A 15,289-nucleotide genomic window follows, 5' to 3' on the forward strand; every position below is an offset into this window, starting at 1 on the left:
TTTACTATAAATGTCCACTTCCACATTCTTCTTTTGTTTTTGGTTATTCGCATTCTTCGTGCATATCACCACCTTCTGGGCAGGGAGGAGAATTTGTAGTAAAAAAGGACTTAAATATTGATCTATTTCTCACCCACACCTATCATATCACTTCTGAAGATATGAATTTAACCACTGGAGTATTATGGATTACTTTTATGCTGTCTTATTATGCTTTATTGAGCTTCAAAGTTCTGGCCACCATTCACTTGCATTGTAAGGAGCTACAGAGCTAAAATATTCTTCTAAAAATCATTGTTTGTGTTCAGCAGAAGAAAGAAAATCATACACACCTGGGATGCATGAGGGTGAGTAAATGATGAGAGAATTTTCTATATCTATCTATCTATCTATCTATCTATCTATATATATATATATATATATATATATATATATATATATATATATATACATACAGTATAAATAAAGCTAACTAAACTGAGATGGACACTGAACCTCTGAAAACACAACGAATCAGACATGCGTACCAATGGCTGTAATTTAGTCTGTTGTTCAAAATATAATCAGATTTATATCGTTCAAGTATGAGTCTGTGTGTCTAAAGGCATTTCTTTTCATATGTCACTCCGAGACATCTTACAGTTCGCCACAGTGGTGGGCAGATGACCAATATTACCCATCACTGTACAAAAAGTACCCACATTTAGATCTTTTGCAGTCAGATCTTTTGTGGTGGGTGCATTAATGCAATAATACTATATTACACCAGATAGTATTAATAATAATGACCATAAATAATACATTTGTTATCAGGAGTGAGCTATTGAGAACTATTACAAACTTGATTGTCATTCAATTATATTTACATGAGGAGGGGGAATACATTTACATCCAAATGGCAATTAATCTATATAGACCCCAAAGTGTATTGAAACCGAAGCACAATGAAGACTGACTATGGAAATTGACAAAAAGCTAAGTGTAGTTGTATTGTTGTCACACATTCTTGTTGTGTGTAGGAAGTTGAATTTAGTATAATATTCAAGGGCATTTGCTATTCAAAGCAATATAGTAGAGAGTTGACAAAGTGGCTAGACTGGTGGTACTCAACCATAGTCAAGTCAGGAGCAAAATGTATTTTGTTTGCAAGGGTGGTCCTCATTTTCAAAATGGCCTCTAAGTTGTGTGATTACACTGCCACTCAGCAGATGTGCACTTTTTCTCACCAAAACTGAAACTTTGAGCCACAACAATGTCAATAAAGAGCCACATGAGGCTTGTTCCCTGATAGCACACATACAGTACATCACCCAGATGTCTATTTTATGTGTGTTCACATCTGGAAGACATATTTGTTTTTATTTAATCTTTATTTAACCAGGCAAGTCACTTAAGAACACGATTCTTATATACAACAGCCTGACAGAAGGACAACGTCTATAAAATGTATGTCAATAAGTATGTCTTGGATGTTGTTGGGGCTTCGTTCAGGAGCAGGTTTGGTTATTAGCAATAATTAATAATTATCAAAGATAATTATTAATAATTAAAATCAATAGAACATTGATTAGAATTGACAAGCTTATTAATCCTTCAAATAAACAATAATAAAAGATAACTATCAATTATCAAAATCAATAAAATATTAATTATTATCAAAGACAACTATTAATTATTAAAATCAATAGAACATTGATTAGAATCAACATTAGCTTATTAATCCATCAAATCAACAATTATCAAAGATAATTATTAATTATTAAAATCATTAGAACATTGATTAGAATCAACATTAGCTTATTAATCCTTCAAATCAACAATCATCAAAGATAACTATCAATTATCAAAATCAATAGAATATTAATAAGGATTAATATTGCTGGGGCACCACCCTGGAATCAGGGACTAATAACCAGACAGTATAGCAGTCTCAATATAGGATTGTTCTCTTAGGAAAGTCAACGTCTGGAGAACATCGACATTCAAAAGGAAAACAATGAAGGCTTGAATCCGAGCACTGACATCCTCTGCCAGCCCTTGGCACAGGTGAATGCAGAACAATACCTAAACACTTCTCTTTAAAATATAACAAAATTTATTGATGCAGTAATATCAATTAATAATCAATACAAAGCAGTCGATAAACTTCCGACTTCCAACTACAAAATAAACAGTAACATGATTAGATATGGTAACGGATAAGCCAATAATACATGAGGAGGGTAGGTATATGTGTGAATGGGTGTATGTGTGTGTGTGTGTGTAAAGAGAGAAGGAGGGCACAAAATGGTAGGCGATGCTCTCGATGAGAGTCCGTCACACGAAGTTTCCGGCCAGAGAATGTGGCTGCGAATGTGGGTGGAGAAACTAGTTAATGGCGTCTACCCATTTAAGGCGTGTCTCCACTGGTACGATAACTTAGGGACAAAGCTGGGCTCTATCGCCAAGTTATCTGTTCGCCAAATGGGTGTGCGTGTATGTTTATGAGGGGTCGTGTGTGACGGCACCGAAGTCAGTTTCAGCGATCACGGGAGAGAAGGCAACCATTAGTTTTATCACTCAGAGATGCGGTGAACAGCTCGTAATCCGTCCACTGCGGTCGTTGGTTCTTTAATGGATAAACTCAGTGTGCCGGTCTCACCCCCGATGGCAGAAATGCACAAACAGCCCAACGTGGTTGGACAACAACACAGCAAATCACATTCGTGGTAACAGTAAGTTACAATAATACCTTGAGTATTATTAGCAGCAATGAGCAGACTTGGCAGTCATTCCTCATGCCGTTCTTTCCATGTGGGAAAGTGAGAGAACAGATCATCAGTTGCTCAACAGTCAACTTGGTGGCTTGCTGGAGCGTGATTAGCACTGCTGTAATCTCCGTGTACTGGCTTGTCTTTTTGTCCAGTTGACAAACCAAACAACTACTGACTGGACAACAAGACTGTGCTTGTCTTTCATCTGGCAGAAAGACTTTTCCTGGGGTTCTCCCCACTCAAATGTTTTGTCTTTACGGAGTAACTCCATGAGGGGTCTGGCAATCTCCGCATAGTCCTTGATATTTACATTTTACATTTATTCATTTGGCAGACGCTTTTATTCAAAGCGACTTACAAAAGAGGAAAACATAAGCGAGTCATCTTAAGGAGACAGTGGTATGAAAAGTGTCATATTACAAAGTTTCACTAGCATCAGAATAGTATTCAAAACAGATTAAAATGCAACACTTTTTTTAGTGACTGGTTAAGTGCTCATGGAAAAGATTTTGTTTTTAGTCATTTTTTGAAGACAGAGAGTGAGTCAGCTTCACGGATGGAGTTGGGAAGGTCATTCCACCAACGTGGTACGATGAAGCCGAAAGTCTGGGAAAGTGTTTTGGTGCCTCTTTGTGTTGGTACAACAAGGCGGCGTTCCTTAGCTGACCACAGGCTTCTAGTGGGCGCGTAGCTCTGCAGAAATGATTTTAGGTATGCTGGAGCAGACCCAGTTACTGTTCTGTATGCCATCATCAGAGCCTTGAATTTGATACATGCATCAACCAGCAGCCAGTGGAGAGAGACAAGGAGTGGTGTACCATGTGCTCTCTTTGGTTCATTAAAAACCAGATGTACTGCTGCATTCTGGATCATTTGCAGGGGTCTAATTGCACATGCAGGCAGGCCTGCAATGAGAGCATTACAGTAATCCAGTCTAGTTATGACAAGTGACTGAACAAGCAGTTGTGTGGCATGTTCAGAGAGGAAGGGTCTTATCTTCCTGATATTGTAGAGTGTAAATCTACATGATCTTGTGGTCTTTGAGATGTGGTCTGTGAAATTTAGTTTGTTATCGATGGTTACCCCTGGATTTCTGACCGTTTTGGAAGGCGTTACTGTAGTTGCACCCAGCTGCACGGTGATGTTGTGTTCAACAGCAGGGTTGGCTGGAAAGACAAGGAGGTCTTGGCTTGGTTGAGCTGCAGGTGGTGTTCCTTCATCCAGGCTAAGATGTCTGCCAGGCAGGCAGAAATTCGAGCAATCACTATGGTGTTGTTGGGCTGGAAAGACAAGTAGATTTGCGTGTCATCAGTGTAGCAATGGTAAGAGAAACCATGTGCCTGAATGATGGGTCCCAGTGATGTTGTGTATATAGAGAAGAGAAGTGGCCCAAGCACTGATCCCTGAGGTACCCCAGTAAGTAGCTGATGTGGCTTGGATACCTCACATCTCCAGGCTACCTTGAAGGACCTACCTGAGAGATAGGAATTAAACCAGTCAAGCACAGTTCCTGTGATGCCCAGCGAGGAGAGGGTGGAGAGTAAGATCTGATGGTTGACTGTGTCAAAGGCTGCAGAAAGATCCAGCAGAATCAGGACGGATGATCTGGATTCAGCTTTCACCAGTCTCAGCGACTCAGTGACAGACAGCAGGGCAGTCTCGGTGGAGTGTCCACTTTTTGAAGCCTGACTGATTGTCATCCAGCAGCTTGTTCTATGAGAGATAGGCAGAGATTTGATTGAAAACTGCCCTTTCAAGTGTTTTTGCCATGAATGGGATGAGAGAGACTGGTCTGTAATGTTCTATTTGTGTGGGGTTACATGCGGGTTTCTTCAGCAGCGGGGTTACTCGAGCCTGCTTTAATGTAGTGGGAAAAGTGCCTGTAAGTAGAGATGTGTTAATTATGTGTGTGAGTGCAGGTAGGATGGATGGAGAGACAGCCTGTATATACTGTGGGGAGCTGTTGCAGACACCTAGGAAGCATCTGAGTTCTGACAAACCTGTTGGAGCTTTGATGTCGCGGATGGCTTGAACTCTCCCAGCTTGGGGTTCAATGCCATCTGCACTCACTGTTAGACCCACGTACTCAACCTTGGTGTGGCACCACTGCCTCTTGGCTAATGCAAGCTTGTCGAATGTCGAATCTCGGTCAAGTGTTCCTCAAAGGTCTGGTTCCTCATGAGGGTTCGTCCACGTAGATGAGGTTACCATGGGCAGCGGCATCACTCATGGCCTTATGGAGGAAGATATTGAACTCGGCTATGGAGTTCGAATATCTGAATGGACAATGGTTCCAGGTGTACTGGTGGTTACCAAAAGAGAAAGCCAGCTTGTACTGGTCAGCTGGGTCGACTCTCATTGTCCAGAAGCCGTTGGCCATGTCCACAGTAGAGAAGAAGCGGGCCCCTTTGACCTTGGCCTGATCTTGGTCCAAATGGATCATGGGCCAGTGGGAAAGTGGTACCTGCTTATTCAGAGGGTGATAGTTAATAGTGAGATGCCACTTGCTGGTCAGCTTTAACACTGGCCAGATAGGTGAGTTGTAGGTTGAGTTGCATTCCCGAATTATTTGCTTTTGCAAAAGCTTGTCGAGGATCCCTTAGATCGACTCATATGCAGCCAGGGGGATTTTGTACTACCGTACAAATGTGGGTGGTGCATTTGGATCAGTGGGAATGCAAACAGAGTGGATGTCGGTGACCCCACAGTCATGGGAATCTCTCGAGAAGATTGGCTGGAAATCATGAAGGAGTTTCCGAAGCACATTTCTCTGATCCTCTGTTGTTAAAGCATCTGCTTTGGCAAGCTGCTCATTGACCTCAGCCTCAAAGCCAATGTAAGATTCCTCTGGTGAGGAACAGGTTCTGTCATCACCAGGGGTTGTGTCTTCAGTTTGAGTCACAAGAGAATATATGACCATGTCACCTCTGGTGCCCAGAGTAGCGCTGAAGTTTGATTTGCCTTGTAGCGCTTCGTGGTGGGCCACCGTGATCATTTTGGTCGGGAAATTGGACAGGACACCATCCAGGTTGTCGTCCCTGGCTAGTGATGGAAGTAATTCTCACTGGCAGTGTCAGTTCAAATCATGAAACAAGTTATCGACCAACATCCCTTCAGTCACCGTGCCGTCACCTGAATTGGGACGTGCATCAGGATCTAAGCCAACAAGTAGGCTGAGTGGTGGCTCAACTCGAGCAGGGGCGTGCCGCAGATGGTCAGATTGAATTCCCTGAAGCAGGGCAAGGGTTGGAATAATGCCTGTTTTCATGCGGGGATAGTCATATCTACCTCGCTAGCAACCTGGCACACCTGGGGAATGGTCTGGCTGGATATCATGTGTTCTACCTCAATTGTCAGAGAATGCCTTTTGGCCCAGGCTTGGGACCACAGAACCTGGTTGACTGTGTCCAACTGAGCACCTAGTCTGACCAGAAGGTCCACCCCCACGATGAACAGGGGTTGGAGTTGAGGGACTACACTCACAAAATGCACGACCTGCCTTTTCCCAATCCGTATGGAGAGGGCGCATACCCCCATCGCTTTGAGGAGACTTTATGGTGACCCTGCCGAAAGGATGTGGTGACTCCGCAGTGTGAAGAATGGAGAAGGACTGTGTCGACACAAGTCGTCGTATAGGTCCTGGCTCATAGTGGCCTTTTCTGACCAGAGAGCTACAAGCGCTTCTGGTGTCGCTATACCATTGATGTGCACACCTCCCACAATGTGGTGGCTGTAAATGGTTAAGTTCATGTTCTTCAGTGAACAAAGGAAAGACTCGTGGTCATGAAATGAATTTTGACTATCAACCCTGGGATCCTATTCTAATGTTCACCTTAACGCAATCTCATTGCCTTCAAGCGCTAGGATGGCGTTTTCTGAGGCTTGGATCCCCAGGACTCTGGCATCGCCTTCGTGCCCTCGAGCAGGGTGCATGCACATCTCCCATGCCAGTTGCATGTACCTTCTGATTTCCTGCCTGGTAGGGTTGCCCATTCTGCAGTGCATTGTGACATCATATCACGTGCTCTCGTGGAGGTTGTGAAGGAAGAGAGACTTGAAAGCCCGTTCCTCCTCCAGACCTGGTGCGTTATGTCATTGGAAGTACGCGGTTCTCAGGCGTCTGTAATACTCATGCGGATGCTCATGCCTCTTCTGCACGATGGCGCCTAGGGTAGCAGAGGCTTCATCGGTATATGGTGAATATTCCTCATGTAGGACTTTACACAGAGCTGAGTAGCAGTCTCGGGTACCAGTTGGTAACGTTTCCATGAACACATGGACACTCCTCATCGTGGTCTTCCATATGAGCTTGAGTTTTTCACGCGATGAAGCATGAGGTAAATCAACAAGGCAGCGCTTAATTTCTCTGAGATAATCATCGATGTTTGAATCTCGAGTACTCAGGTCAAAGCGCTCTTTGTCCCTTGCGAGGGACTTGAGTTGTCGAGTGCGCAAGCCTTGGTGTCGGTATGACCGCGGGTCGTCCGAGTCATCCAAAACACCATAGCCACTCAGATAGCTATAGCGTTGAGGACGACTTCTTCCCCTTCGTGGTGGGGATGGAGTCCTGTCGAAGCATGGGGGTGGGTCCCGTGTTGCGCACAGCTTCCTGGCTAATGGGGCCATCGGGCCGCTTACACCACTTTGAGCTTGGAAGTAATTTTCCCCCTTTTGTGGTGTGGAGTCAGTCTGGTCGAAACGCAAGGTGGCGTGACTGATAATGGACTGAGGGGGGAACCGGAAAGAGGGGCACCTGCATCCAACCAGTGGGCCATTGGAGGAGCTTGAAAGGCGTCTCAGAGGATAAAGTCAGAGACTGTACCACTAGGGGCAGCTCGGCTCCTAGTGTGTGTCCCTGGGTTTCCTAGGGGCACATTTCTAATGGTTGTGCTAAAGAGGGGGCCCTCTTCGATGTCAAATGTGGTGCTGTGCGTTTCCTGGGTGGCCAGGTCAGCAGCTGCACTTACCTGATCTGAGTCTGCTCTTAGCTGGGCAGCTTTGAGCTGCCTGTGCAGGGTCTCATTTACCTCCTGCATCCATGCATTATCTTCCTGTGCCTGGACTCTCTCAGCTTGGTTGCACCTAAATTCTTGGTGCAGGCTGTTATTTTCCCTCTGCACCATTTGGTAGCTGTTCTGCAGCTGGGTGAGTTGGGCCTGGTGCGGTTTATAGTTGTGTTCTGCGGTGATGAAGAAGGAAAATTTGGCCCACGAGGTCCGCGATTGTGCGCTCTGGCTTACCAACCGGGTTGTTGACATAATCAACTAGTTCCTGCAATGCTTCATCACAACGACTTACATTGTAGCTGTTAAGGTTATCTCTCTCCTCTACGGAGAGACGGAGGATAGCGGCGACCACATCTTGCAGTGCTGGGTCAACTGACCTCTGAGGAGCTTCAGCTCCGGCCACGTGGGGTGATTGGCGACTCATTTTACCAGGGCAGTAAAAATGCTCGCGACACAGTGGCTCTGATAGCTTGTTGTGTTACAGTTGCTATAATGCTGACACAAACGCACAGGTGAGAGGCTTCGACCTGTGGCTTACGGGTTACTGTTATGCAATGTGCAAATTTCACTGCGACCTCTCCTTTGTGGATGTTACTTAGGTGACCTGACACCTCTCTGTAACATCTAGGCGAGAGTTAAATAACAACAACAGCAGGCTTGGAGCAGACTATCGTAAACTTACCAACCCCTAATACACTCTAAGAGCACTTTCACACCACACTGGCTTATGCCTGGCAAGTCGTGAGAGAAGTCAATCGTCAAACAGATTCAAACTTTGAACTAATGATTCAAGTTATTACTTTGGATTCTTATGCATACTCACTGTGACAAAACTGCCGCATAGGATGCCTCACACAGGGCACCATTAATGCTGGGGCTTCGTTCAGGAGCGGGTTTGGTTATTAGCAATAACCAAATTATCAAAGATAATTAATAATGATCAAAATCAATAGAACTTTAATTAGAATCAACATCCTTCAAATCAACAATCGTCAAAGACAACTATCAATTATCAAAATCAATAGAATATTAATATTAATTAGGATTAATATTGCCGGGGCACCACCCTGGAATCAGGGACTAATAACCAGACACTATAGCAGTCTCAATATAGAATTGTTCTCTTTGGAGAGTCGACGTCTGGAGAACATCGACATTCAAAAGGAAAACAAAGAAGGTGCCAGTTCGAGAGAGAGAGAGAGACGTACGCGGCCACGCTGCATGTTTGTTTATGTTGGTTTTAAGTTAAGTTTGACATTAAAACTTTATGCGCCTCCTCCTTGCCCATCCTTATAAGGGCTGCAAATAGACGTGGCGCATACTGTCGCTGGAAGCAAGCTTAGGAGGAATCTCTGGAGTTTTATACTCTCGATGGCATCATGGCTGAAGGATGTGTTCTGTCGTGCATTTCATCCAATAGGAGCTGAGAGTTCGATCCTTCAGAATTTCACACCTAGGTATAAAGTGAGCAAGGCTTGATGGGATCTGTAGTCTGTTTGGACTCCATTTGTTTGATTTTGGCGCTGTTTTCATGTTATGAGGCTTTGTAACTGTGTGTAGGCCTGCGTTTGTCTCCTATCTGAGCATATGAGGCCCAACAATGTCAATAAGACATTTATCAGATATCTTTGAGACGTTTCTAATTTAGAATGTTTGTAAATCTGATCTTTTTAAGATGTTTAGTAGATATTAATTAATTTGTAATGCTTTGCAGATGAAAAGATCTAAAACAGCTATCTGGGTTGAGTACCAAGTACATGGGGTTAGTACCAAGGTGCTAAAAGGAGTGTCTAGTACATACCTTCATGTGATCATGATCCATCACAAAAACAAGATGTGAGAGCATTAACAAATTCCCAGCTAGTTTTAAATCTTTTCATTACCATCAGACACAAAGCTGTAATCTCTGGGCCTGACTGGGATGGGTCTTGTCATGGTGATGGTAGGGCAGCTGTTCCTCTGTGTCCCTACTGGAGCTGGTGTGTGGATGGTGAGCGTGTTCCAAAACTGAGGGCTCGCTGGGCCTTGAGGCAGCACAGAGCCTCCATCCCTCTCCAGTATCAGGCTCACTACCTGGGAGCACAAACAAACCACCAAAATATTAATCTACTCAATCTTTAACATCAATTATTTCAAGCATATTACACAAACTATTAAACAAAATCAAAATTAATTGTTTAAAATAGTATTTAGGAATGCTACAGTACATTTTTCATGTCTTTTTTACCTAAGTTGTTTTACATTTACTTTATATTTACATTTATTAATGTAGCAAATGCTTTTATCTAAGAGACTTACAAGTGACAATGTTCTATTCCTTTGAAAAGTAAGTATGAGCTTGTATGGAGATAAAACAGTATCAAAACACCTCACAAATGCACACCACAATCCTCAAATGTGCACAACAGATCCACAAATGTGCGCAACAGATACACAAATGCACACAACAATCCACAAATGCATGCAACAGATCCAAACACACACACGGCAATCTACAAATGCATGTAACAGGTCCACACACACAGCAATCCACAAACGTATGCAACCGATCTACACACACACACAAGGCAATTCAGAAATGCACGCAACAGATCCACATGTTCACTCAATCCACAGATGCACACAACGGATCTACACACACAGCAATTCACAAATGCCCTTAACAGATCCACATGCGTGCTCAACAGATCCGCAGACAGCAATCCACAAATGCACGCAACAGATCCACTCATCTGCTCAATTCACAAATGCACACAACAGATCCACACCTCTGCTCAATTCACAAATGCACATAGCTATACAATGATTTATTTGCTCACAGTACAGTCCACAAATGCACACAAAAATGCTGAGAGTTTTTCCATTGGTATTCTGCCTCGGGATGTCCATGAATGTGCTTTTGCATTTTTGGATAGTTTTGACACTGTTGTTCCACAGCCTTGATTCACAAATATGAGCAAGCTAATCTCGATCGTCTTCAACATTCCTTTGTTGCTAAATGAACGTGCGTTCCAGGGGATGTTTACTGAATTTAAAAGCGCTGAATTTGGCTGCATTCTATAAGGATGTTTTTTAACTGACTGAAGACAATTGTATTCTAGACAATATTTCTGATTAAATCTATAAATTCAAATGATTTGTACTGGAGATACAAATAGAAATCTGCTCCTGTAACCTTTCTAAAATAATAATTTAAATATCCAGTAATCATAAACGACGATGATTGGTACCACCTGACTAGCACTGAGAAAAGTAACAGATCCAATGTGACAACTCCACTTGTACAAGTTCAGCATCGGTCAAAACAACTAACTAGTGAATAATAATTAGAATAGAAGAAACAACCAATGTTTCACCTCGTATGATTTCTTTTTACATTTGCTGGATATGTGTAACATCTGAGCGGTCTCCTGCCCACCAGAGGGAGACCTCACCTGAATTCTGAACTGTCACTTCCTGTTTCTTGCCACATCAGTTCCTGTAATGTCATTTTCTGTTTGCCTAGTATATAAGCCATGCATGCTCATTTCCATATTGCGAAGTATTGCCAGATCATCTGCCTTACCAAGCGTTTATATCATTGCCTTATTGCCTAGTGTTTTGACCTGTTTGTTTTGACTTCTCTTTTGGATCTTCCCTTTTGCCTGTTTGCCTGGTTGGACTGCTTTACTGTGTTTTTGACCTCATTGCCTGTTTTTCTGACACTGTGTTTGGATTTTGATGGACTGTTTGAATAAACATCCGCATATGGATTCTTCCTTGGCTTCCGCCTCCTCATCATTACAATATGCAACAGCAATGTCTGTAAAACAGTCTAACCTACAGCTGTATTTTGTCCAAGGAAATTATTAATAACTACCCAGACAGCATACATTTTTACACTCATGATGAATATTGGCGATCATTGTTAAATGTATTATTTATTAATTAATTAATAATAAAACAATTTTTATTACATAATTGTGTATCCTTATTTTTTTCATTGTCTTTTTTTCAATTCCTCCCTCGTAAAAACATGAGGAAAGAATGCAAGGATGCTATGCAAGTGCAGAATCAAAGAATGAAATCAAAACAGTACATATGTAAAATTGCATATGTTTTGAAATTAAAATAAAGCAAAGAATTTACTAAACTCGCCAACACTTTATCCCTCTGTGACGATCCATACTGATGTCTCTGGTCTAAGCTAACAACAGGTGGCAGTAATGGACTATTTTAGTTTGTGATCCAGTGTTAAAAGGGAAGAAGAAGAAGGCAGATCCACATACATTGTAGATCAGATTGCTCATTTTTGTGAATCAAGGCTGTGGAACAAGAGCCTCAAAACTACACAAAACTTGCACAAATGCAAATGCACATTCATGGGCATCTTTAAGGCAGAATACCAATGGAAAAAGTCTCAGCATCTATGTATGTATTCGTGGACTGTACTGTGAGCAAAGAAATCCTTGTATAGCTTATAATTATGCATTCTGAATCAGAATGCATAATTCTGAACATTCTGAATTTGTCTTGGTGACAGGAGCTTCCAGTACACAACAATACAAAACAGCAACAAGACTTTGAATAACAAGTTAAAATTGAATAAAAAATAAATTAATATTGAAAAGAAAAAAGTATATATAGAATACACAATAGACTATATATACAGTATATTTATATATATATATATATATATATATATATATATATATATATATATATATATATATATATATATATATACACACATACATACATACATATATATACATACACACACATATACATACACACACATGCACACACATACACATATATACAGACACATATACATACATTCACATGCACACATACACACACACACACACACACACACACACACACACACACACACACACAAGGCAACAGTTCAAAAAGGTAGTGGGCAGGGTGAGTGGGGTCCAGCCTTTTTCCTCACTCTGGAAGTGTATAGTTCTTGAAGGGAGGGCAGGGAGCAACCAATAATCCTCTCAGCAGTCCGAACTGTCCTTTGTAGTCTTCTGATATCCGATTTCGTAGCTGAACCAAACCAGACAGATATTGAAGTGCAGAGGACAGACTCAATGACTGCTGAGTAGAACTGTATCAGCAGCGCCTGTGGCAGGTTGAACTACCTCAACTTGCGAAGGAAGTACAACCTCTGCTGGGCCTTTTTCGCAATGGAGTCAATGTGGGTCTCCCACTTCAGGTCCTGTGAGATCGTAGTGCCCAGGAACCTGAATGACTCCACTGCTGCCACAGTGCTGTTTAAAATGGTGAGGGGGCACAGTGTTGGGGTCCACAATCATCTCCACCGTTTTGAGCATGTTCAGCTCAAGGTTGTTTTGACTGCACCAGACAGCCAGCTGTTTAACCTCCCTTTTGTATGCAGACTCATCATCATCTCGGATGAGGCCGATGACAGTGGTGTCATCTGCAAACATTCTGATGTGAGCATTTGTGAATTTACAAAATGTGTGGATCTGTTGTGTGCATTTGTGGATTGCTGTGTGTGTGGATCTGTTGCATTTGTTAATTGAGCAGATGAGTGGATCTGTTCTGTGCATTTGTGGATTGCTGTTTGCGTGTGTGGATCTGTTACATGCATTTGTGGATTGAGTGTGCATGTGGATCTGTTAAGTGCATTTGTGGAGTGTCTTGTGCGTGTGTGGATCTGCTGCGTGCATTTGTAGAGTACCGTATGCATGTGTGGATCTGCTGCATGCATTTGCGGATTGTTGTGTATGTACATTTGTGGACTGTCGAGTGCATTTGTGGATCTGTTGCATGCATTTTTGGATTGTCATGTGCATTTCTGAGATGTTTTGATACTGTTTTATCTCCATAAGCTTGTACAGAATTTTTTTTTGTGACCCAGTAAAACAACAGTGAAAAAGTAGATTATTAGAGTTTAAATGGTTAAGGAGTGTGCTAACAGTTGTGAGTTAAGTGCTCATGGAAGAATTGTGTCTTTAGGTGTTTCTTTGAGAGGGATTCAAGTAGAGTTTGGAATATCTTTCCACCATCAAGGTACAATAAAAGTCAAATAGTGGTGTTTAGTTTTGTGAATAATTCTGTTTTTGAACAAATCTTTTAAGTGAATGAACCATACTCATCATTTACTCACCTGAATGCAATCTCAGATGTGCATGATTTTCTTTCTTCTGCTGAACACAAACAGAGATTTTTAGAAGAATATCTCAGCTCTGTATGTCCATACAATGCAAGTGAATGGTGACCAAAATTTTGAAGCTCAATAAAGGCAGCATAAAAGTAATCCATACGAATCAAGTGGTTAAATGTGTCTTCAGAAGTAATATGATTGGTGTGGGTGAGAAACAGATCGATATTTAAGTCCTTTTTTTTTTTTACTATAAATCTCCACTTTCAAACAGCCCTCATAAGCGCTCTTCTCTCCTAAGAATTCTTCTTCTTCTTTTGTTTTTACCAATTCACATTCTTCATGCATATTGCCATGGATTTAACCACTGGAGACCTATGAATTACTTTTATGCTGCCTTCATATGATTTTTGAGCTTCAAAGTTTTGGACCCTGTTCACTTGAATTGTATGGACCTAAAAATATTTGTTTGTGTTCATCAAAAGAAAGAAAGTCATACACATCTGGGATGGCATGAGTGTGAGTAACTGAATAGAGAATTTTAATTTTTGGGTGAACTATTCCTTTAATGATTTAATGACTTACTTGCAACACACTGAGGGAGTATTTACACACACACTTTATGCGTTTTACTGATTGGATAGCGGTCCAAACATGAAAATATCAAGTGTAAATGTCCTCCAAAATTCACACAGGCCACAACAGAAAAACTCAAACTTATACAAACAATTTCACTTCCAGACATTAGCATCATCACTCTGTTATATTTGCATGTAGTGTAGGAATAGTAGATCAGATTTATATCCATATTGCAAAGAAACATTTATGTGGCCAAATGTAAATGCAATGTGCATACCCAATTGGATAGTAATTTGACTGAACAAGACGCATGAAGTGACTATCTGTAAATGGGCACAAAAAGACAATAGTCGTGACCTATTGACATTTAACCTACATAAAGAGTCAGTAAACAAATCCAGCAGAATCTTTTTGGTGCGCAGAATCAAAACATTTGTGTTAATATGATGAATCTAAATCCCCACCACTACAGTGAAAGTTCAGGAAGGTGATTTTGTGCCTCTTTGTGTTGGTATCACAAGGTGCTGCACATTCCCAACCAGTGAGTTTGTTGAGATGTTTATATATTATAATTTCTGATTTAATGTATAACCTTTGACTTGCTAGAGCAAAGCAGTGATTCCTGTTGATCAGTGTTTAATTTGTGGTTGCCATGGTGCTGATGGAGTGAGCAGAGATAGTGCTTACAGTACCTCCCCTGCTCTTGCCAAGCATTCAGCAGCCTGCTGATCTGTAAATCCCTGCAGTCTGATGCCATCCACTTCCAACAGCCTGTCTCCTGACACACACACATACACACAGTATACAAATATCGTAATTTCCTAGTTGCC

The 15,289-nt window shown here is 41.7% G+C and overlaps 1 pseudogene; it reads right to left on the reverse strand.

Annotated features, from left to right (window-relative positions):
• LOC127423492 (tyrosine-protein phosphatase non-receptor type 13-like) overlaps positions 1-15,289 on the reverse strand; it is a 77,610-nt pseudogene that overhangs the window by 18,091 nt on the left and 44,230 nt on the right.

This window comes from Myxocyprinus asiaticus, chromosome 32, assembly GCF_019703515.2.
Source record: "Myxocyprinus asiaticus isolate MX2 ecotype Aquarium Trade chromosome 32, UBuf_Myxa_2, whole genome shotgun sequence".
Classification (NCBI taxonomy): domain Eukaryota; kingdom Metazoa; phylum Chordata; class Actinopteri; order Cypriniformes; family Catostomidae; genus Myxocyprinus; species Myxocyprinus asiaticus.